Source organism: Nipponia nippon, unplaced genomic scaffold, assembly GCF_047370975.1.
Source record: "Nipponia nippon isolate SJK-2023a ecotype South Korea unplaced genomic scaffold, ASM4737097v1 scaffold_2, whole genome shotgun sequence".
Lineage (NCBI taxonomy): Eukaryota > Metazoa > Chordata > Aves > Pelecaniformes > Threskiornithidae > Nipponia > Nipponia nippon.
This window is the reverse complement of record NW_028262336.1, coordinates 107,169,077-107,194,338: the sequence shown is the minus strand read 5'-3', so window position 1 is coordinate 107,194,338 and position 25,262 is coordinate 107,169,077. Positions and strand designations below refer to the sequence as shown.

Sequence of the window (25,262 nt, the reverse complement as noted above, 5' to 3'; positions counted from 1 at the left end):
TTTTTCTAATTTATCTATTGTTTTGGAAGTCTTCATGATTCTGATTGCGATTTCGGTTTTGAGATTGTCATATACATGACAGCTAGAAAGTGCAATCGCTAAAGGTATTATTCAGGACACTATTATTATTAAGCTTGGGCACCTGGAGTTTGGTTTGGGTTTTTTTTGGCAGGTTACTCATATTCAGAAATGTTGGCTCTAATAGTTCAAATTTTTCACTTCACATTGGGATTGGTATTTCTTTTTTGTCTTTTCTTTGGCATTAAATATTTTAATAAGTAAGTGGGCAGCAAACTGATTGGTATTCCAAACTAAAAAGTTACTTACATGCTACTGCTGTTAGTCTTTCTTCCTAATTATTCACTCTGAAAGCCTTTATGTATAAAGGCATAACAGATGGATAAGTCAACTATAAGTCAAGGGGAGGCCTTGCTGGTTGTTATTTAGATTTATTATTCAATTTCTACTCTTTTTTATCTAATATAATAAAGAATTACTGGAGATGGAAAAAGAAGAAAGTAATGTTGTACTACAGAATTTGCCTATTAATTAGACGAAGGAAATGTAAACTAAATTAAAGACATGGCTAATTTGATAACATGAAGGGAAGGTACTGGCTGTAGTGGGTGTTTTGTTTAGTTTTTTCCTTAAGCTACTGAGCTGGGGAAAAATTGATGCAGATCATGATAGGAAAAGGGTCTCTGGAAAATAGATTTTTGTTCTACCATTTTTGATATCCATCTTTCAAATGTTCTTCCTGCTTGTGCCTGCAAGAAAAGTTGGAAAAGTTCAGGTCTAAATCTTGTTCGGGATGCTTTGTACAAATTGCGTAGGAGTTTCATCCAGAGTTTATTTACTGAAAATTGCAGTGTCTGGGTCACTAAAGCTGCTTGCATATCTGATTAATCAAAACAGAGTGGAGAGGGAGATCAGAAAAAAGAAAACTATTTAATGAAATGCCAATTTAGAGATCAAATGTAATTAAAACTAGCAAAACAAAAGTAGTACTTCCTATCTGAAAACTGCTGCAGCCAGCCACATCACAGAAGCCTACTAAAATAAATATCAGATTTTTGGCCCCATTTAAAAAAACGAGTTTTTTTGTAAAAAGATTATTTTTCATGTTTTTGTTCAAAGGGACCTCCACTCTTGCTGTAGTCACCAAACCAACACTTGATGCACCATTAGAGATGCTTGCAGTAGGACAGCAAGCCACAGAACTCTTCTGAGAACGCAGCGCTGTCCTGCTGATGGCAAGTGCAACACCCCGCCACCGTTTACCTTCCTTTTTAGTCATGTATAGACAACTTCTTAACTTTTAAGCAATAAAGTGTTTTCCCCTTATTACTTTGACTCCCAATGAGGCCATGGTTATGTGATCACTTTCACCAGGAGGAAATCAGTGCTGATACTGGAAAATGAGATCCCTTCATCCTACGTCCTCCTCTGTCCCGCCAGCTCTCTTGTGTTGGCCATGCTCAAGTCTTCCCAACAAAAGTTAATGTCAAGTAGAGGGAGGGCTGGGGTTTTTTTGTCTGTGGTTTGTTTGGGTTTTTTTTAATCCTCTATATCTCAGATGTTAGGGCCTTTTTAAAATACCATCTGATTCTGTTCCTTTTCACTTTTCATATCCTTGACAAATACAAGTTATTCAAGACTGATGGGCAGTTTGGAGGTGAAATTCATGTAGAACTGTTGTGGTTTGAAAAGTTCTCATATGAAATAGCCAGAGACAAGAGAATTTAAAACTAGAATGGGATGGCATTTATTGATACTAACTTTCAAAATTTTCATCAATGTGGAGCTCTCCAGAGAGCCAGCATGGAGCTATCAGTGACCACGGTGGGAGGCCGTAATTCGTGTACTGCCACCCTTGCTGGCAAACAAGGCTGATCCCAGCCTTCACTTCCCAGTTCTTAACAGTTGAGGTGTTTATTTTGTATTGCTGTATCTTCTTTTCTACTCGTGAATTAAGTAAATGTTTTTAGGACCACAGAATGTTTATTAGCAAACTGCCTTTGCTAATAGTAATCAGGTCGTGTGAGTATACAGTCAATTGATAAGGTGAACATGTTGTCACAGCTCAGGTAAATGTGAAAGCAGTACATGACCTTATGTATGTTTGGTAAGAAACCATCTGCCAAGTTGAGCTCTAGGGGTTGTATAATAACACATCAGAGTGCATTCTGAGTACTGGTATGTTTATCAGTCTGTTTCAGAGCATGAAAGATGCATCTCAGACTCTTCGTTTACTAAGTGCATTTAGTGCATTTACTTGCTGTGCAAAGCAACATAGTTACCAGAAAAGGCTCCAGCATAAAAGACCAGTATGTTGGGATAAGAGTTGAAGTATAAATAAAGACTAATACTAGATGTCTTTGAGAGGATGAGGACCAGAGGTGTATGTACAAGATGAGCTGTATCATTGTGCAGAAATGCTCACGCTTCCTTTCCGAGCCATTTGCACCAATTCAGAGCTTCAGGCTGCTCAGGCCTGGCCAGGCAAAACCAAATGAGAGGTGCAGTTAGTTGGGTAGATGCAGGCAACTGATAGAGCTCTGCTCCTTCCATCACCCAAACCAAAAGCTTTACATTGCGCTGCACAGCGATAGCTGGTCTGAAGCCAGCGCAGGTGTTCCTGGTACGGCATTGCACTCCATGGACGGGCTGAGTGCATCCCTGCTGCCTGGGAGGTAGTTTCTCCCCTCTGCATTAAATATTTTTAAAAATGAAAAATACAAGTTCTATATGAATATAAACGGATAACTTGCCCAGCTAACCTTATCCTCACGGTGGTACTTAATCCATTTCTGGGCAAGCATAGGAAGGGAAAGACTTTCAAATTGAGGAGTTTGGGGAAATAATTAATGGAATAATTTTTATGAACAATAAAGTGATACATGGCCAAATAGTTTTGGGTTGTTTTTTTTCTCATTCACTAATGTTTGAAGTACTGGTTTCCTTGATTCTTTCACAGAATATTTATTTATAAATCTCCAAAATAATGTATTTTATCTTGTAATTTTGCCTATGTTTACCCAGTACAAATTTAGCAAATGAAGTTAATACACTTAATTTTATCCCTAAAACTCAGTCAACAGTAATTTTAATGTTTGCCTTCACTTTTTTTTTTTTCAATTTAACATCTCAACATGAAGTTACTAATGCTGAACCTTTCTCTGTAAGTATTCAAAATATCCAGCTATTTTACCTGTAACTTTTTTAACAAGAATTTTTTATAAGTGAAGATTGAGTACTCAATGGAAAGGGGAGATTAGTGCCAGAATAGCAAAGTATTTACATGATCCTCCGCAGGGATTAACCTGTTCTCTGCATGAATTATTTCCCTTAGTAATCATTATCACATTATGATCTCAGAATTAATTACAACTTTGAGTGGGGAATATTTTAGCTGCCTTTGATTCATTCTTTTATGTTGTTTGTTACCTTCTTTTCTTAGTAGTTACATTTCTCCTGAAGAAAAGCAACATTTCCCCTTGCACTCCCCGTTCCTCCATCTCTTTTTCTTTTTTCCCTCACTTTCAGTTGCAAACTGTGACTGGTGCAGTTGCTGTTTTGAACCCCACCCTTAGGGTTGCTAGGCAGAGGAACTTGGTTGCGTCAGTAACCTGTTACTGAACAGGCTACTACAGCCCTAACCAGCCGTCTAATGAACAGCCAAGTCTTAAAGGAAATAACTTCTATCATTTACTGTTTGGAACCAGACCTTGTAAACATGGAAAAAATGAAGAGGTAAATTTGTTTTAAAATAACAAAATACCTAAAGAAACCTTTGCCAGCAGAAACTCGTATAAAGCAAGAATATAAATGCCTGAGAATAACTGACAAAATAGTAACCCCTGAAAATGGATGATAACATCATGCATTGCAAATGCTCGATTGCTTTTTTTCAGTTCTGAGGTTTAGGGATGTGGATTCAGTTTGGGTCCACCTCTGGCTTCTGGACTGGTTAGTGAGTGACCTCAAATGAACTGCCCAGATTTCGTGATAGTGTCTGGTTTGTTCTGTGCAATAAATACTTGACTCTAATAATTCAGATCTTGAGATTCCAAATCAAACTGATTTCTCCATCCCTGTTTAGTGGTAAAATATAAATTACCCAAAGTAGAAGCATGTGTGTAAATATTTGAGATAGGGTAGTGATGCTTTCTGAAAAATAGTACTACAAATTTGGTTGGCAAAAGTTTGTGTGTGTTTCAGAATGTTCTGGAGATTATCTGACCGTCAGGTTTTCTTAGCACCATCTTAAAGTTGATAAACACAGAAATATTAGGAGAGAATCATGTGAAGCTGCGTGCGGCAAAGAAGAGAAGCAGAGAGCAGAGCCTGGAAGGGTGGTGAGGCGGAGGGTATGAATTTCAGGTGAGCAGAAAGGGTGCTGTGAAAACAAAACTAAGCAGGTACAAAACTGTACTGAGCTTAATGGTGCAAAGTTAAAAGACAGTGTTAGGAGCAGGTTTGCAATAGTTGGTGACATTTCTGAGACTAAATTTTTCCCTGTTGTTAAACTTTCAGCTAAGAAAAGCTCTTTTGTTGGTTCTTTGGATTCTGGTCAGTGTTGGCTTTAGGGTTTAGCTGTAGGTAGATAAAGTAGGCCGTTACTCGACCATTCGGCTGGTGGAAGCAGCCAGACAGCTCAGTAAGACCTACTTTGGTCCTGCCTTTCCCTTGCCTGCTGCTTTTCTTGAGTGGTGGTTGAAGGACTGCAAGATGGCCGGGCAGCAGGTCTTTGCCTCCTGCTGCACAGCTGGCCACAGGCTGCTTTCTGCTCTTCTCACCCGCCGAGGGGCCAGAAAGGACAAGGCAGCCCCAATAACCCCCTGGGTGGCTTTTCTCAGAAGCAGCCCATGCCACCCTTACCTCCCTCACCGCCATGAGAGCACGCCTGCTTCTCCATCTCAGCCCTGCCGCTTCCCCCTCCTTCTTCCCCTTTCTCCACTCCTCACTGCAGCTTCGCATCTGCTGTTGCAAAGCTGTGAGCCGGCTTTGCGAAGCAGCTGCTGGGCTCGCTGGGCTAAGGGCCTTTGCTTCCGGAAATTACACCATCTGGCCATACACCAGAACGCAGTATATGGAGTTTATATTTAGATCACCTTGTATCTGGCATCTGGACTTTATTTATCTGTGTGCTTGACAAGATGTGGTTTGAGCACTTTCTTTTGTGGGTGATATTCTATGTAATGTATGTATTGTCAGTTTTCAGTTGCCACAGTGAAAAATGTTCCATGAAAATGGTTGTTCTGGCTGTAGAGCTGTCATTTCTATCGGTGAGAGCTGCACGTGAGATGCCATTTATTATTGGTGTCTATTAGAAATATCAGACGCAGAGAGGGCTGGTAAAGAACATTTTGCCCTTGTAATTAGACAGATAAATTCTGACCATCTGCAAAGATGGGCTAATGCATGACAGGTCCAGCAGCACTGAGTAGTCTGATATTAAGCTACGTTGTGCTATGTATCTCAAGTTTCTATCAATAGGGCTCGGGTGTGGGGTGGTGGGGATTTTTTTTGCTTTTCATGTGTGTTTTTGTATAAAGGAATCTTTGTCATAGCGTAAGGACGAAACAAATGACGCTCTTAAATGAGTATACAAAGTAACGTGCTGCAGGAAGGCCAACAGAGGGTGCTGGAGTGATGCAGCTCTTACCTTCACTAGTTTTTTTGTTTTCTGGAGAACAATGTGTATTTTGACAAACCTCCTTGTTTTGGGATGTCTTACTGTACAGCTGTGGAGTTAGAGCTGTTGTTTGTGCATTTAATGCTATAATTTTCATAGTTTTAAATACTACTTTGTGTTATGAAGATTATTTCAGAAATGCCCATTAAGCAATAATACTTAAAAGATCAATGTGTACCTACTTAGTGCATTTATTAATTTTCTTTACCTCTAAAAAGAGATACAAATGAAAATCCTGCTTTTTCAGAAGAAAAAGTTGGGCACAGTGGAAATGCCAGTGATCTCTCTGACTTACAGATGTTGTACTGCACATATTTTGAGACTGATGTAACAAAGCACTGATCTATGAAAGTCATGGTTTGGAGTAAATAATACCTGTGTAGAAATAACATACTTACCAAGAAATGTCTCAGGGAGGATGAATAAAAAGTCAGATAGTGTATGACAAATCATTGTGCAACACTTCGCAGTTAAACTAATTATATCCATGCTGTACTTTATTTCAGGTTACTTGTTTTTATCCTTGTTCAGGGTCTGGTTTCTGCTCTGGTTGTAGAGGAGACTGTGCCCTTTATATACTGACTGAAAAGGTGGTGTGTCTGCACACGGTTGTAATGTTTGGCTGGAGACTGCTTGATTCAGCTTGCCCCTGTTCTTTGAAGTAAAGTATGTCCATGAAAGTCAGCATTCACAGCGTTGCCTGAGAGTCTGTTATGGAAAGCACTCCCTTCCTCTCCTCCTGACCCTCCTCCTCCCCCCAAAGCCAAGGGTAATGACTTCAGGCTACCAGAGATTGGAAAGTGCAATTTATCACATGGATATGCAAAACCAGGTGATTGTTTTTAAGATGCAGTCTCTCTTACTGCACAGATGTCATGTATGACGGACTAAATCCACTCTGTTGTCTTGATGATGGTAACCTGAAGTATTCCATATTATGTGGATTTTCTTTGATGAATGTAAAACTTGATAACCCATTTTTGTCCGAAAATCTTATATGTCTCTGACAGCGTCTTGCAGATGTGAACGGACTTCTCAGCAGGGAGATGAGGAACTAGTGTAGTTGCAGGAACCTGTCAGATCTACTATCTGTCACTTCTCATTTTCCAAAACCAAAAAGCATCTAAACAATCAGCCCTTATCTTTAAGACACATCTGGAGTACAGCATACAAAAAGATAGCCAAATTTGCAGAAAGTTTGAAGGAGCAGATCTGAGCCATGACTGCCCTGTCTGTCTCGGTGACTTTTGAGTCAGATGCCACAGTTTGATAGTTCTCTTAACGCTCAGGAAACTTGAACTCTTGCATAAACCTGCAAGAACAGAATTATACAGACTTACAGTAGTGCTTCTTAAAGTGTGGGCAGAGCTACTATTGTGTTTTTATGGCAAACAGTTGCAAAGGGCTATCCAGAAGGGAAAAGGCACTGAAAAGAGAAATAAAAATGTATAAGCCCTTTAATAAAACATGGTGAAGTGGTGAGGGTGGTTTCTGTTGTTAAGGGAAGGGTGGGGAGAGGAGGCAGGGCTGTAAAACACTGCCTCATGAGATAGCAGAAAACTGGGTCTCATTTGCTAATATTGACTCAGTAGATCTTTTAATTAAGTGCCTGGTCGAACATTTCATGGGGCTGAACAGTTCAAGTAACGTTGTTGGAGTTGGACTGTCCTGTTTGCTGCCATGGGTCTGGAGTATTCAGATTGAGATATGCTGCTCAAAAGCACTGTGGTTGTCCAGATGGGTCGTGACTTAGAGGTCCTTAGAGGTATTCAACGCTTTGGTTGGATGAGGCCCTGAGCAACCGCATCTCATATTCAAGTTAGCAGACAAGGTGTCTTACTCATGTCACAGATCTATGTAGTATCATCACTCCCTTAGCTCATAGAGAACATTTGAACTGTCCTCATAGTAAAAAAAATTCAGGTTGGATTTGATAATTCAGCATTATGGGCCTCTGGGCATATCCATCACAGGACAGCACTCTCCCTCCAAAGTGCGGTACCCAGATCTGCTGCCAGTGGTTTTGAACACAGACATGGTGCAGGTGGCAGTCTCAGTTTCAGAGCCTTTGTGCATGTTGGGATCTGCTCAAAACTCTGTGCTTCTTTTCCATCACCACCTTTTGAAACAGCATTAAAACCTAGGACACACTGACAGTAACATGGCAACATTTGAGAGTGTGTTGCTCAGAGGAGGAGCATTAGAGACAACTTCATGCTCCTTTGGTACCATGACCAGGGAATCCAGGACATATACCTGATACACAATAAGAATAGTCCTGCAGTCCAAAAGCTACCTCTGTGTTGGGATTTTTGGGGCTGAGAAGATTTCAGCCAGTCTAGGTGAGGAAACGTTGCAATGCTAGCTTTGTGCTGCTTCCATATAGCATAAGAACAAATGTACACAGCCTGTCTCAAAGAATGGTTATGGGTGAATAACTTTTGTTTCTGACCCTGCAGCTGTTACTAGACTGAATTAAAAAATTGGCTGCTAGATGCCTGTAGTTGCACCAAATAGAAATATAATGTTTCCTCTTCTAACAGGGACCTTGCAGTTGTACCTGAATAGTAAAAGTAGATTCCTACTCTCGGCATTTTTATTTTCCAGCGGCACCACTCTGTTTACTTCTGTTTAAGGAATTACAGCATAACTCAGTTTCCACTGTTGCTTATAGTTTCTGACCAGAAATCTACAGAGGGGAAAAAAAAAGTTCATATTGTCAGTGTAAAGACAAGTTGTAATTTAAAAAATTTACAACATTTGTATATAAAATTTTCCCACTTGTTTTATGTCTCTATCCAAGAGCATGAATTCCTGGTAAGAAAGTATGCAATAATTCTTTTAACAGCATCTATGAAACGTTTGGTAGATAAATACAATTTTTAAGGTCATGTTTTAGGACTTGGATTTTGTTTAATCTTTTGTTTAATCTGGGAGCAGTAATATGTCATTTTGTCCAGGTGACTGAAGGTTAAGATGACTGTTATTTTCCCTAGGTAGTTGTGATGGCTCACAATGCAAAACAGTGATCTCCAGGAAGCAAGCAAGATAGCATCCAGACTGCTTGCAGTTAACCCATCTCTGCCTGAACTAGAAAACTATTTATGAAAATTACATTGCAAAATCAAAGCATTAAGAGACATCACTACTGGAAACTGTCGCTTCAGGGAAAGGTAAGACTTTGCATTAATTATCTAGTCATCACAGATTTACATGAGATTTTTCTGTTAGAATGATAGTGAATTTTATGTATGAATGCATTTCTTTATTCAATAAATGTCGCAACTATTATCCTTTTTTTAGTAAATAGTTAAAAGTCTCTTGCATAGGTGAAAAATATAAAACATACATGAGCTTCCAAATCTCAATATGCATATGTAGTTCTTACTGAAAAGGATTGTGTGCATGAATTTAAATATTTGGCAATGACAGGCTTTGGTTTCTTATGGCCTCACTTTAAATATGAATTGCAAATGTATATTAAGGCCATCACACATGACATGAGATTGTGCACATACTTTACTACAAGTACTTATGGACTCTTTGTCTTAATGTTAGTGAAAATTGGCAAACCATTACCAGGAGCTGGAGAAACTTGTGGGTTTTAACTAATCTGATACAGTGCAAGCGTTTAGTTAAAGCTTTCCCAGGACTGAAATTCCTTACAGAAAACAGTTGGCTATATTTGGTTTTGTAAATGCTGATATGTGTTTGAAAACAGATGAATAAGCATTTTGCATGGGTACTAAATAAGTATCTGAAATAGCTGTAATTGCTACCATGCATTTGTATCTCAAGGAAGCAGGGGAAAAATAGAGAGCAACATGAGTAGAAATTCATCAGTGTTCTTCTCTTGAACAAAACAAAACCTTTTTTTCCTATTAAAAAAGGTTGGATGGGTTTTAACCTATCATTATGAAGCTGTAGTTAGTCCTTCTGTCATATAAAAATAAGATTTCTTGGAGTCAATTAATTTTGCTCTGTAATTGGCTGTAAGTCACCGCAAATTACATTGTTAGCAGTATTTCTCCTGGAGTAGTGGCTTCCATAGTGCTCCCAATTCTACTGCACTGAAGAGTGAAATATTTTCTTTTGCTTTTAAAGAGCGGTACTATAAGGGCCCTTGACAGGGCCACAGACTTTTCCATCTGAGTAGTTATTTTTATGTTCTTTGTTGATTGCTTAAATATAGTTTTTTTTTTGGTTTCAACTTTTCTAGATTTTTAGATGATGTATTTCAGTACATTGGGACAATTATTATAATATCATTTATTATTCAGTGCCTATTTTATTTTCATGTAGTCTTTTTTTATCCAAGACAGTGCAGATCAAAACAAGTAGAAGGATGTATTCATGCTGTAGAGCACAGAGATCTGTAAATGTGTGATATATATTCTAGACCTGTATGACCATTATGAAGACGGTGATTTTCATTGCCTAGAGATAAGCTGTTCTGTGCAGCAGGGCTGTGTACATGCATGCTGGCATGAAAAGGGCTCCGTATGGCTGAGTCTATAGGTTCAGTTTGACTTGTGGTAGGGCTCTAGGACACATCTCTGTAGCAGCATGTGCTATTTCAACCTGGTGTACCATTGGAACATGCTGAAATTCCTGTGTCAGTCACTGAAGGGTGTAAGGGGGACGTCTAACCCATATAAAATAATGCAATCACAGGAGTCTAGAGCACGGTCAGTAGTGCTCTAGACACAAGACTGAGCACGTATCATTGTGCCACGTGAGCCAGGAGGGAATGTGTGAGGACTCTGGTCTGGAAAAGTACAACTATATGTGATTACAGGCTCTAAGCTGGGAAATGAGAGCACTGTTTCCTAGACTACCTCACAACTGTAATTCCAGGACCTCCTATGTCCCAGTTAGGCACACTCAGAAAAATACTAGGTTTGACCACTTCTGGACTAGTTTACCTGTTTCGCTGTGCCTTGAAACAACTGATTATACTAATGTGTCTCCTTCACAAAGCAGTTTAAGAAGATACAACCTCTCAGCAGTTAAGCTAATGGCTTCTGAGTGAAAATGGTATCTCATGGCAGCAGGCTCCCCACTCCAATGAATACAAATCGGCATGTTAGCAGGTGTCTTGTAAATGTCCTTGAACTCAGAGTTGGAATTGCATGAATATGCAAACATATTCATGGACTTTATTTTCTAAAAGGGAGATGAGACCAGCTGACACGATACACTCTTGTGAAATGTCGTCTTTTACAGTTTAGAAAAAATCCCAGGGCATGGAGGAAATTATTTAGTTCCATTTAGCTAGAACAGTTTTGTTTTTTAATTACACTGGTGGTGTATCAGAAAAATTAGCAGTACTAAAGTCTGATGAATGTGGGACGTATTATCTTTCCATAGGTTCTCTCAGGTTTTGGAGGATGACGTTGCTGGCATCAGCGAGAGAATGCTAGGGGAGATCGTATCTGTTGCTATGCATAAACATAACTGCCTTATTTCCTCTTACTTATTTTAATGCTGCACTATAAATTTATGCTCTTTGATTTATTTGCTCTGATGATATTTTAATAGTATATTTGTCCAGCTCTAAATTGAACTCAATCAGTTCTGTGCCTTTGGCTTTTGGAAGTAACAAATTAAAACTGTCTATTTAGACCCACCAAGGCATGTGACAAGCTATCTGGCAATAATCTAGGAATGCAATTAAACGTGTTTAATTATGCACTTTGTTTGCTAGGTTCCAGTTTTAAAATTTTGCAAGATGGGGGCGTCACAGGACATAAAAAACATTTTATTTTATTTTAGTGCTTTGACTTCATTTTTCAAAGTTTGAGAAACTCCATCATTTCTTCACTCAGTTAATTGTGAAGCCTGTGTTACCTATGAAAGTCCTAATTTTTACTTCAGTTCTGATAGCAAGCATTGGTTTATTGAGTGTTAAAGAAAAGTGCAGATCCCAGCAGCTATAGGTTCAGGAAGTTGTTCTCCATTTCGATCTCCCTTTTTGGAGAGACTTAAGCCTGGCTGTGTGGAAGAGTCCAATTCTATAATTGCCTACACTATGTACATATATACATGGATTATAGTACTTCACAAGCTGGTGGATGAGGCATTTAAACAGGTTGGACTGATACAGGGGAATAAATGAGAGCTAGGCGTCCAAGAACTGAGATGCAACATGAATAGACCAGTATTTTAAAAAATAAAACAAAGGAAAAAAAAAAAAAACCAAAAAAGGAAGAACTAAAAATAGATTTGGTTTGTTATTTTTAGGGATTACTGCTGGTTGCATAAAAATCACTGAACTTAAAAGGTCATACTACCAATGTTCAGTACCTTTCAAACATTAATTTTAGTCTAGTGCAGAGATCCAAATGAAGACTGACACTTGGAATTTGGGGGAGGCAATATCATTTTTTCCTAATTAAAAATATCACTGTTCTAGCTTGGAATCTGTTCTGGGAAACAGATCAGCATCATTCGTCATGTTGTAGCCAACAGTACTGATACTGACTTGAATAAGGTAATAACATTTTAGGGCCGATAAGCATCATTTAATATTGCCTAAGAGTGGTTTTTGTTTTTCTTTTCATGTTAAGGTACTGTAATAGATCATGAAAGGAATTTATCAGTATTAATCCCAGAAGAGTTCTTCAGAATCTTTACAGCTATAAGATTTCTGAGTGTTTAAATAATTTCGGTTTTGCTTGTACCTTTTTACTTCCTTAAAAAGGGGAGGGAGAAGAAAAAGTGGGAGACATGCATTTGGTATCAAAGAAAATATTTTTTGTTTAGGAGTGTGCATAGCATGAAAGATATCACAAAATAGGCTGCAATTATTATTGAAACAGCAAATACTTCAAAAAAGATGAACAACAAAATCACAGAAAGTATGCCATTATTTCCAAAGTAAATATTTTACCACATAGGTTTTTGATACAAGGAACAAGATGTACAAGGAACAGGATGTGATATGTATCCAGTACAACATTTTAACACATTTTAAACTTTCTGGCTTTTCCCTTGCTTATATTTAGATAAAGCTTAAATGGTTCCACTCAATGCTATTTCACTTTGATTAAAACAGATAACATTTTCCCCGTGTAGGTGGCTGATGTGGGGGCTTTTTGAAGTATAAGCAATTTTTTCTTGTACGTGTTCCCCCATATAGTAGAATAAGGGAAAGGCTTTCATTCTCCATTCCCCCCTATAGAGAAATGAGCTAAAAAGTCCAAAGATACAGATATACTACTTTTTCTCTCAGTGCTGATGTGCTATTTTGGGCTGTGTACTGACCTATTTTCTATGTTTCCAGAAAGCGAGCTGAAAAATTGTAGCTCAGGTTGCAGAAAGAGTTGAATTTATTTTTTAGTGGAATTTTGTACATCCTTTCACATAGATATGCACACACACACATGTTGGCTAATGTGGGGGTTGATGTACAGTAGCAAATCAAGATTGCCAATTTTGGTACAATTTCAACAATAGTAGCAGCAGAGATCTACTGCTAGACACCTGCCTTTAAAGGATTTGACAGGAAGATGTTTCTAATGTAGTGGTGCAGTTATTCAGAGTTACATGATAAGATAGAAAGCTTTCAGTTCCAAATTTTGAATAAATTTGATACCTAAGTAGAAACATCCAAAATTGCTGTAAGAATCTCATTATATTTTTTCCAGTTTCTTCAGCATTGTCCTAGACACTGGAGGATAAACCACCTTTGAATCATTTACTTTGACTCTGTGCATCTGCTCTGACCATCAAAGAATGTTCACCCTGTTAGTTTGCCACTCTCAATTAAAATAATGATACATAGAGCTTGCGAATTGTATGAACAAATTATGAGAGAACAAATAATGAGAAATGAAGGCCTGCTCCTGCTCTCTGCTTAGGGCAGAAAAACTTCATCAGCCTTGGCAACACTGTGCTCCCATGTGGGCTCTTCCCAGCAGAGCAGCTCTGCTGGTGGAAGAAAATTCTTTTTAGTTTATTGTGCTTCACTCACGATGACCGTAGTGCAGAAGGTCTTGGTGTGGGATAACCTGTATGAGCATACAAAGGTTAAGCGATGGTAAGTCTCGGTAAAAGTCTGCAGTTGAGGGGAAAAGACAATTTCCCCTCTCCTCAGTTAGGGGAGATGAATTCTGCCTTGCAGAGGTACGCCTCTCTTTCTCTGTGTTAACTATAGATGGAGTTTAGACTTTAGTGACTCAAGCTTTGAATGTCTGCAGCTAGGTGAGAGAAATCCAGTCCCTTTTCTTTGTATATACCACAGCTAGGGTAGGGAGTTTTGTTGATTTGTCAGTACTGATGTAGTTCTACTGGGAAAGGCTGGACAGTGTAAATAAGGCCTCAGAATATCATGAATGGCAGGTCTGAATTTTCCTATGACTTACAGATAGCTTCTTACTTCTCTAGAAAGTATTATGACCTACTTAAGCTAACCTGTGGATATGCTATATGTATATTTTTCTAAAGCATTTGATTTTATACTTCTCTTCCTCAAATTTGCATTGTATAACATAAAGACTATATACAGAACTTCTAAAAAATCTCACTCTCAAATCTTTATTTATAGTTGATAATTGCGGTGAGTTTTAACTCTGTGTGAGAGTTATGTTAAGAATTCTATAGATTCAAAGCTTTTTAGTAGTTTTTTTAAGCATTTGGATGATGTAAAATTTTCATTTTTTAAGTGTCCTCTGCAGTCCTACTACTTTCCAAGGTGTCCAAAATTGGTGGGATATTAGTAAATAATGAAGTTGAATCAGTATTACAGCATGATAGTCATATGTGAATTGCCTAGTTAAGCACTCATGGTACAACAAAATGTGGTTTTAGTGCTATTACATGGAAGGTAATACGAGCACAGATTGTAGGGTTACAAATACAAAACTCTTCAGTAGTATGTATAGTAGTAGTAACTTGTAGGTAGTAACTTGAAGGAAAGCCGAAGGGCAATTTAAGAAGCTTGTTCAGCTTGGCTGTCAGTGTGATGCTAAAATATTGTGGTACTAAAATATTGTATCCAGTGCCTTGATGTTTCCACTTAACAATGAGGTATAAATAAAGGAGAGAGTTCAAAAAAGAGGCCTGTGGAATTTTTCAAGGTCTGGAGGGGAAAAAAACGACAAAATTTTTATACTGTGAGGCCTAAAGAGTTCAGTCGTGTCAATTTATAGAACACAAATTTGCAAGATGAGTTGATCATCATCTACATATTCTTGTCTTTTAAAAAGCTGTCTCAAAGCAAGGAATTTCTCAGCTCTATAAATAAAGGCGCCTGGAAGTTGAAGCTGAACTAGCTCCATCCAAACCCAAGTTTTCTCACAAGAAGGGAATATTAACATTGAAATAGATGAGTTGTAGCATCTCCTACCAAGGAAGGAGGAATATTCCTATTATTGTGGAACAGGCACTCCCAAAAGCTAACTTCAACCTTGCCACTATTCAGTATTGTTAGTGGAGAGGCAGAGGTTATTTCCAGCCCTGAATCAATGGCTCTGTCCATTGGCTGTAAAAGAGGTACGGGAGACCAGGCTCCCAGGCTGAAATTAGGCTTTGTGATTTAATTCCTGCGAGTCTCCCATACTTTCCAAAAGCCTGTCTTTAGCTAGCAGGAAAAACTCTGCAGCCTTCTGTATACAGTTAGTCCAGATGACCCTCATTTACACTTAATCTCATTTTTTATGTTCCTGTGCTGTATTCTTTCCCATGCAAGCAGATGCGTCCTGCTTGTTATACTTGAGAAACATATCTGGGAATCTCACTTCTGCTGAAACGTGATCTGAACTTCACCCATTTCTCCGTGTGCTTCCAATCTGTGGAGGAACCAAGGGGGTTAGTTTCCACCCTCCACAAAAATATTTATTGCATTTGCACACTATGCTAACGAGCTGTTTCCCTTATACTCTGCTGTTTGAAGTCAAGACTTGGAAGGATAGCCCCAAATAATTTTCTCCACTTAAGAAAGATGAAGATGATATGACCAGCAGTGTAAAACACCATGAGCAGGTCTGATCCTTGCTATTGTACATTTTCACTTCCATAGCTGAAAGTTGTTCTCAGATGCAGAGTCACTTATTAGCTAAATTTATAGTGTTAACATGACAGTAGTGCTTAACTACAAAAAATGTAAGGGTAATGATTCCTAACACAAATTGATTGAAGGACTTACCTTACTGATATATGTCTTCCTGAAAATAATTAGTTCCTATAGTATTACCACTTTTTCTTGGATGTTTGCATAATTACAGAAGTGTTCAGGAATGTATTTTTCATCTTTGCCTGTCCTAGAGACTGGTAACAACTTGACTTCCCAGAGATAAGCCACATCATGGTATTCTATGCTATCACAGGCATTAGTTCTTCAAATTCTTCTTGAAACTAATCTGAAATGTCAGGAAATTATAGTTTATCTGAGCTATGTGAACATACTGCAACAGGGCTGCACAGTCTGTGTTTGAGTATTTTTGAATCTGGATTAATTTCAGGATTTTCATCCTGAGTGATAAAAGTCCTAAATGGCCTACAGACCAGCTGAAAAACTTATTGCTCCTCAATATTTTGCCAGTCGTCTTCATTTGGGGGTTATAAAGCCTGGAGCTGAACTTGCAAGAAGCGGGAGGATGATGGGGTTCGTGCACCTCCCTGGACTGTGGAAAGAATTACTGGAAGAGTTCAGTGGGAATCTTGCTGTGTTATGGGAGTGTTGGAGGATTTATCTCCCTTGGCAAGCTTTTTTCTCTCTAACTAAGCTCTTAATTGACTGTGTGTGAAATAAATTCCCCAGTTCTGAAGCTCTGTATAGAGGTAACAGTAGAAGACAGCAAGGAGTGAAAGGGTGTTTGCTTTTCTTGAGAGAGCTGATACACGTGTCGATTAATGTTCACAGTCAGTGGGCAAACAGGTGCCTTAAAACGTGTGCTTGCTGCACCAAGTGTCTGACTTTAACTAGGTTATTGCACAGTTTCATTTAGCACTAACACTATGGTTTTCTCAGTTGTTTTCATATGTGTTAGTAGTCAGAATAAGGTTGTGTAGTCTTAGTTTAAAATCTACCAGTTGCACAGCTGACGCTCAGAAAAGTAACTCTCCTTTGCTGTTCTGCTGTTGCAAGAGTGATCTTTATTTCTTATTTTCATTGCATAGAATAGTGTGTGTGTACATATATATGGCGTTTATCTGGTGAGCCTTGGGCCACTGCAGCTGTGTGCAGGGACACGCTTTCAGCAACGCAATCCCTAAAGGCAGCATCTGTTAAACACATGATCTCGTTCGTCATTTTGCCTGCATTACAGCGCTTGCAAAGGGAACGCAACTCCTCTCTTCTGCTAATGCTGTTTTGAATGCATCTACTGTCATTCTTGCAAATTAACTTGTCAAATTAGTCTAAATTGTAGTTATCTCAGGCCAGTACATAGTCGCAAAGAATCTCATCCAAATTTTTAAATGTTTTTCTAATGCGTTCTTGTTCTGCTTGTATTAATAATAGCTGTGACAACTGTGGGTCCTAATCTGAATAATCATAGGGAAATTGAATAATCAGTATACATCTGTACAGTTCTATTAGCCACATTAAAAATATATGCATATGTATATATAGAAAATGCACAGGCACAGTCTCTTAAATCTAACATTGGTATGCGGGCTATATAAATTGTGTCAGGTTTGTAGCAGTGTAATACAGCGTGATGTTTTTCCAGTCCTGTCCAGGAACACTGTTTCAGGCTTGATTTGGATGCCATCTTGTCACGCAGCTGATGCTTTAAAAAGTCAGAGGAAAATAATCAGTAAAATTGGGAGCTTTTAATGACATTGTTTAAAAAGGCAGTGCTTTTCAACTAGTTAGGTTCTCATACATCCTCAGGAAACGAGGTGGAGGAAAGAGAACCCCAAAATATTTCTGACTTCAAGTAGGTCTGTACAGGGAATCTTATTCTTCCTTTCATGTTTTGTGGGTTTTTTCCCCTTTTTCAGTCTTCAAGCACTTGGAATTTTCAATTCCTTAAAGCTTGCTTTAGGGGTCAGCCACTGCTTGTGCTTGCCAAGCAGTGCTTACTGTTGCTGGAGGCAGCACTGTGTGCCGGTTACTTGCCGTTGGCCACTGCTTCCTGTGGTTTGGAGACCCTGAGTTTCCTCATGTCCTTTCCTTTTCCCTATTTTTTACACATGTACTGTCTGTCATCTTTTATCTCGGAGTGTGGAAAAAAAAAATAAAGAAAATGTAGATTTAATAGTCAGGTAGCTGTTCCTTTCCTTGCTTTGTGTCTTTCTTTCCATGAGAAGAGGAGCTCCAGACTGCTTCTAAATCCACATTTATGAACTTGTGTAGAGAAACCTTCCCTCAGCCCCTCTCATTTTACCCAGACAATGCTTTACTTACTGTAGATGAGAGAGGGGGAGAGAGGGGCACAGAGAGAAATAGTTTTTATTTGCAGTGTGGAATTCAAATTTGGGAGCACTGGCAAAGCATGAGTAACCAGTTCATCTAATTCAGGTGCAGCTGATAAGAGAGGTGACAGAACTCTGTTTTAAGTCTGTACACAGAAAATTGTTTATTTTATGAACGAATTATCTTACTCTATTGCAATGTTAGATGCAATAAGTGGATCTTATTAATAGTGTTAAAGTGCAAAATAAGTATTTATAATAAAACTACAGAAATTTAATATTGTACAATTAAACTTGTACGAATCAGGTGTGGGATATTTGTATCTGGAGGTTTTCAAGATAATTTATGCATCCGTGCTTTACAATGCTGTAGCAATGTCATGTTGGTTCTTGTATACTGCTGACTTCTGTAGCAGGGTGTCTGAGCTGAAACTCATGTCCTCAGGGTTGTGCCTCAATCAGGCATTCAAAGTAGCTGGTAAGGATGTGTTCTGGTGTTTCTAGAGCTCTGGTCTCAGGTGGAAAACCTTCATTTTCCTATTGATTGGTCTCGCACTTGGGACAGTTTTATAAGTAGTTCTGTGGAAGCTGAAATCCAGCCAAGTATATAGAGAGGAAATTGAGTATTTACCTAACACTAGAGAGATAATGAAATTAAGTCAAAGTCTGTATAAATCTGTATGTTACACTTCCCATGAAAGGGGATGTGCTGAAAGCATGCCAGACAAATAACTTTAAACCCATTTCTGTGTGCCAAACATCAAGAATACGCACGTGGTTCTGACTCCCCTGCGAGTGTGACAGCAAGGAAGGAGGATCGTTTGCTGACTGATGGAGACGGAATGCCTTTGTCATCTTAGATGAAAATTTAAAATGCTTTTGTAAAGGCTGCTTTTGTCTCTGGGGAAAACTGAAGGATAGGCTCACACCTTGCAGTTTGTGTGCTTCTTTGGCCAATGCTGTTGCTTTAATAGATACCTTTATGATCGCTAGATGAAACTAAGAGCACTAATTTAGAGAATCAGTTGAATAAAACTAGGTTATGTTTCTATCACTGTTAGGGATCCATCTACATTTATTGTATTGTTACTAAAACTCTAGAATTATCAGAGCTAAATGCTGCTTTCCTATGCAGCACACCACACCATGCGTGAAAGTGAAGTGGGCTTTTGTGGACAATATAGAGAAGCTGGAAAGCTACAGGCTCAGCATATAATCAAGCATCCTCTGAGTTGATACTGAACAATAAAAATTTCTATGCTCCAATTCCTTTAATAGTAGTTATGAATACACTTATTTCTGAAAGCTAACCATATGATTTGTGCATCTGAATTTAAGTGTGGCCTGAGTACATATATGAGATCCATCTGTCTGGCGACTCAGGCAAAATATGGACACTTTACATATTTGTCTTGAATGGAAAATGAAGATAAAAGCTACACCTGGCTGCTCAGACCACTGCACTTCTGAAAATGAGCAGGTGTCAGTGTTATGGATCTAGGGAACAGTTTGCCCCAACATGAGGGTACAGGTGAAGCTTAGACCAGTAAGAGCATGGGGAGTAGTGCTTTCTACTGTTCTGAAACCCAGTCCCACTGGAGCCAACACAGTTCTCCCCTTTTTTTTTTTTTTTTTTTTTAATCCCAAAAGTGCAAATATTTTGAGAGCAAGTACAGCTCCTAGCCTGGATGACATGTGGGATCATGATGGCCTTGATTCAGAGCGTAAGTGGTGCTGGAGAGAAGGCAGTATGGATTCCTAAGATTTGGGCAGATTTCACTCAGATCCAAACTGAAGTGGAAGTCAAATGGTCTGAATCTCACCCTTAATTACTAATAGATGATACAAAATGTGTTTCATTATGTGGATGTAGAAGTAGTATCTAGACTTAGAACAGGAAACATCTATTAAAGAGCTAAGTATTATTGCTGGATTCAAAGAGTGGTGATAGTTGTTACCTTCTTTTTATGTGTGCGCTCACTGACATAATACCATGTACTAACCCAGGGGTTCGAGACTGCATCCTTGCATCAGGTTGTAACTCACAGCCTGTTAAGACCTAAGTCATGGATATTCAGGGATGATGTGATGGAGGTTAAGTGACCATGTATTGAGTAGAGTCTGACATTATAGGAAGATGTGGCAGGTGGGAAAAGATGAGAAATGAAATCTTCACAAGAGCTCAAGTGTTATCTTTCAATGTAGGAAAGATGTGAAACCTGATTTAGGTCTGTCCCATTACACTACACGGGACAGGTTTACTGAAGGGTGAGATAAGTTTGGGCCACCTTTCTTGTTTCCTCTTCATTAACAGAATTTCATGTAGCACAAGCAATCCAGAATCTTGGGCAAGGGACTATTTCTGCCACAGCGCAGCCCCATCTATGTGTCTCATCTCATCCAGCACTGAATCAATGCAACTTTAATATGTTGGAATTTTTAAAAGTCTATATGCTATTAATAGGCTACAGATACATATTTGACTGCCTGTCTATGAAAAGCAGAATTTTAATTATCCTTTAGTTTTCCTGACAAGGAAAGGAAGAAGACTGGATTTCCTAAATTTCTGGGATCACTTTGGACAGTGACCTCACTTAACAGCAAGTATAGAACAAACTCTGTAATTGATGGAAACTTTCATTAAAATGATCCTCTCTAAAAAGTACTTTCAAGTTCCAAATGTTTTGAACTTTTTTCCTCTATATCTGTAACACTTTTTTACAGAAGCTAAAAATGTTTTGTTACTATTTCACAGATATGTGCTAACAAAATTTAGTTATGTAAAATACTGAACACTCAGAAGTGGTTTTAAATAGAAAGTCATGTCTGAAATCTGTAACCTTAATATTTGTAGCTTGCTTGCAGTATTCACTTTTTACACAGAACACAATAGGAAAAACAGGGACATCTGCCACATTTTATTCAGGACTAATACTACACCCTGCTAAATAAAATTCCTGCGTAGCCTCTAGGCCTTTCTCCTAGCGCTGTATCCAGGGCATAGGCCTAGTGTCACAGATTGCAGTGGAATAATAGCAAGCATGATTCTGCAATTGCGAGTGTTACCATCGTGCAGATTCCGGCAAGTTCCACACTCAGCCTTTGCTCTTTGGAAGACGCCCAGCCTCTGGGCTACTGCTTGGGCAAAGCTGTGTGTCCTGACAGCTCTGAGGCCGTCTGCGTCTGTTCTGTGCCTCTTCACGCTGTACCCTGCCAGAAAATGCCTGTTTCCAGGGTTTGTGCTGCTTCTCTGTTGCAGAAGGATCAGCTTTCAAGTCGTCACGAAGATAAGGCTGTGACAGCTATCGTGTAATGGGAACATCAGCGTGAAGTGAAATTATTACAAATGTACATTAGCATATAAATTGTTCTGCTTATGAAATGCTGTGACATGAGTCAGCTTCCCCTCTTAATATGGGAAGTGCACGTTATGGATCAAACAGTAAGGGGCTAATATTATCTTAGAACCAGATTACAGCTTTAACCATATATTTTGTTTGTTGTTAGCAAACAAGAATATGACCACAAATTAAAGGTGCTTGTCTTCTTTCAGCTGAAAGACAATGCAGTTGAAACAGTCGGCCAAATCTGTCAATATGCATTTATAAAAATCAGCATGCTAGCATAGCAAGCAACTCTGGAAAAACTGTATTCTCTTCTTGTTTTATCTGCTTGTGTTTGAGGGAGGCAAGGAATTGTTTGGGCTTGAAAGCTTATTTCTCTTTTCTGTGACTGTAATTCAATACTAAGTTATCTATCGCAAATTAAAACTGTAAATGTAGTGCATGATATGACTAGCATCTAATACTCTGATTCAGTATGCTCTAAGGTCAGGTGTAGCCTGGCAACTAAGTACTAATTACACTATTTTATGAGTCAAGCGTTTGCTACAAGGGTAGAAATTAATGTGAAACTAAAATGATCTCTTTGCTGTCTTTGAGAGTATGACCATGACTGGTTATTTGTTGACCTTTTCCTCTTACACCCACTTCTGAAAAATGATGCTTGACTAAAGAGAGGTTTTTTGGATGCTAAGGCTGTATCAAATCCAGACTCTTTGCTTATAACAGCATTAGACTGGAAGAAATGGGTTAATTCAAGCAAAGAATGTGTCAGATGTTCCCATCCTATGGATTAAGACAACCAGACTATTCCAGAAAATTAAGCAAATCATTTTGAGTAACAGTTGGAGGGTTTGAACAGCTGTATGTATTCCTCACTTTCTTGATTCCCCGTTTTCTCTTCTTGCATTGTTTAACTTTCCTATTTGCAATGCAAAACAAAGGAGGTTAGAGACTTCATAGCACAGATACATTTGCAGATCTGTGGCCGTTCTGCTATGCATAGGGGATGAGACCTAGGTAGTAAGTGCTTATGGGGAAAAAAAAAAGAAAAAGTTCTCTAAATGCGTATGTACGGTTAAACAGTCTCCTCTGAGCAAGCAGGTATCCAGGAATACTCAGCTTAGTTGTTTATCAAACAACAACTTGATTTCTTTAAACGCTTCTGACACCAGTAAAACCCACCCAAAATGCAGTAAGTAGCCTGAACATTGCCTTTGTAACCTTAGTTTTACAAATATTTTAACTAGGGGTAACCTGGCACAGTAACTAAAAGAAACGATTCATATATCCCTGTCCTGGAGGCTTGCTGTTGTCTTTTTGTCCCTTGCAGCAGCATGGCTAAAAACAAATAAATAAACGAAAGGTTAACCTAGGTTTGTGCCATGGTTTGCTGTGCAGCCTCACAAAATGGGTGCTAATGCAACATGGAGGGAGGCACCATGGGTCACAGGCAAGAAGAAGGATGAGGCTTTATTTCATTATTGAGTGAGTGAGTGAGTTGTGCTTGTTTAAAATGTTAGTAAAGCTGAAACTTTCTTTTCCTGCCATTGCAGTTCCTCCAACATACATGGCTGAGAGGCCTCATCCTCCCTTGGAGGTATTTACATACCATTCTGCTCTGGTGTGTGTAGCATGGCAGGAGGGCCCATGAGTCAACATACGCTGATGTGGACGTTACTTTACCAAAGCAGACAGGAACTCGTTGTGGTTTTGGTTTTTTTCTTCCATAATACAGATTTTCTGAGCCAGCCTGTGCTGGCTGACACACTGAGAACGCTTTTTAGGAAACCTTTTCTTATTTCTGTTGTTAATGAGCACAAATATTTCCTCAGCTGAACATGAGAATGACAGCTCTAATGCAGTCATGATAATACATGGGTTACTGCACATGAAATATAACAAGATCCACTGCTGTATTATTAAACAAAAAGCTAATGATAATTCCTGCTGTGAGAAAACTTATTTTTATTACCTGGACCATGCTAATTTTGTAGCCTTAAATTTGTATTTCTGCAGTACAGTGTATAGTCCAAACACAAATCAGTTATCAAACATCAGTTTCTGTTAGCTTTTATTTACTAAACTTTAATAAAAAGAAATAGTAATAGAAACTGCAGAGGCTACAATTGGGTAGACTGCTGGAGGCAATGGGTATGATGTTCTGATTTGGCCTTTGACCATAATGGATAAACCCAATGATATATAGTTCAGCTATCTAAATCAGGCACTTTTTTTTATTATACTGAGCTTTCAAAATTGTAAGAAAGTACTGAACTACACAGAACCTACTAGAGAAGCCTGAAGCCTTATAAACCATTGCCAGCTTGAAAATGTAGCCCAATTATAATTCCCGTGCTTTGCTTTTCATCATTTGAGCACTTTCATGATTCAGTTCTGAACTTAACACAATGATTGCTTTATTTTAGTAATCTCTTCTGAAGGATCTTGTTTAAATCTTTGATGGGATAAATAAATAATTAGTCCTCTTTTATCTTCTATGCTCAAACAACTGTAATAGATTAATGACACTTTTTTTTTTTTTTTTTTTTTTTTTTAGAAACCATGTTGATTAGTCCTATTGTGTTGCAATCTTGGTGTTTTACTCAACTCTTAATTATCATTTTAATGACCCTTTCAGATGAAAGGCTTAGTGAAGTCTAATTCCTTGAACTATGGTATATCCTTCTAAAAAAATAAGTAGATATTTAATTCTTCAGTCTCTGTTGTAATTTTCAATTATTTAATTATTTTTCAATATACTTCAACCATTTGATTCTTGATTTCCTTCTGGATTCCTGGATGTATATGATAGGAACCTTGTAATTAATTGCATATAAGTTAACAAGTTTATATTTCCACACATTATGCTTAAATTTTTTGTTGGATGTTTTTTGGTTTTGTTTTTGGGTTTTTTCTGGTTTTATTTCCATCTATAAAGGTGCAAAGCTTCCATCTTTAAGTAGAAAATAGGAGGTCTGAGAGGGATGTTGTCACTTCAACCTCGGTGAAGAAGAATGTCAAATTTTACTAGGAGTGTTCTTTTCCTTTCTTTCTGTGCTGAATCTTAAAATCTTTTTGAATGCTCAGTGCATCTGTTTTATTTCTTTGGTCTTGTAATTAATAATCAGCTCTTGCAAGTCCCTCTTCCTCCCCCATTCCCAGTTTTCTTCTTCGTATTGTGCTGTATTATTCTGTGGTGGTCTCACTTGGGAGTAGACTGTCAAGTTTTTACACATGCCTCTCAAAGATGAGAAAATACAACAGGAGATACATATACTAAATCACTAAAAGAGATAGGCTACTAAAATGGCACTTAGGCACCTCACTCCAACAACTTTCAGATGCCACCAGGACCCTTAGCTTCTGTTCTGCTGCTGCATATTCCTTTACTTTACCTGCTTAGGATTTTCAGTTTTCAGACCAAGTATTTGCCTGTCTTGATTTGTAGGTCTAAATGAATTTTCAAAGTATGCCTTCTAGAGTGGATCCTACAAAAGGCAATTTAGTGATGAGATGTTTGGGGTTTTCATTTGTCCTCTTCTGAATTTCTGCCTGAAGGCCACTCAAGGGTAAACTGTTCTTAGATTCCTGTGTGCCACTGCTGGATCAGGGGCTTGAACCCTTGGCAGGTCTCCCCCCATCTGAAAGAGTGTGATCACTGTCGCACCTTTGTGTATTCCAGTGGCGATTTCTCTTGTTGGAAATGTTCCACTTGGCATGAATATGCATTGGGCTGGAGAAGGTAAGACTGTATAGTGCAGCAATTGTATCACTCAGCTAGAATATGGGACAGTCACTTTCAAGTCACTCTTCTAATGAATATTTAATTATTTATACGTGTTGGGGTAGTTTCAGCA

The 25,262-nt window shown here is 38.5% G+C and overlaps 1 protein-coding gene across 5 annotated transcripts in view; it reads left to right on the top strand.

Moving 5' to 3' along the window:
- FRY (FRY microtubule binding protein) overlaps nt 1-25,262 on the top strand; it is a 250,388-nt gene that overhangs the window by 21,869 nt on the left and 203,257 nt on the right. For 4 of the 5 annotated variants that reach the window (XM_087756432.1, XM_087756431.1, XM_087756427.1 and 1 more), the window contains exon 2: nt 8,695-8,871. The gene's annotated coding sequence lies outside the window, so the exon portion shown is untranslated. The remainder of the gene's footprint in view (nt 1-8,694; nt 8,872-25,262) is intronic. The other variant, XM_087756428.1, reaches the window with a different exon arrangement.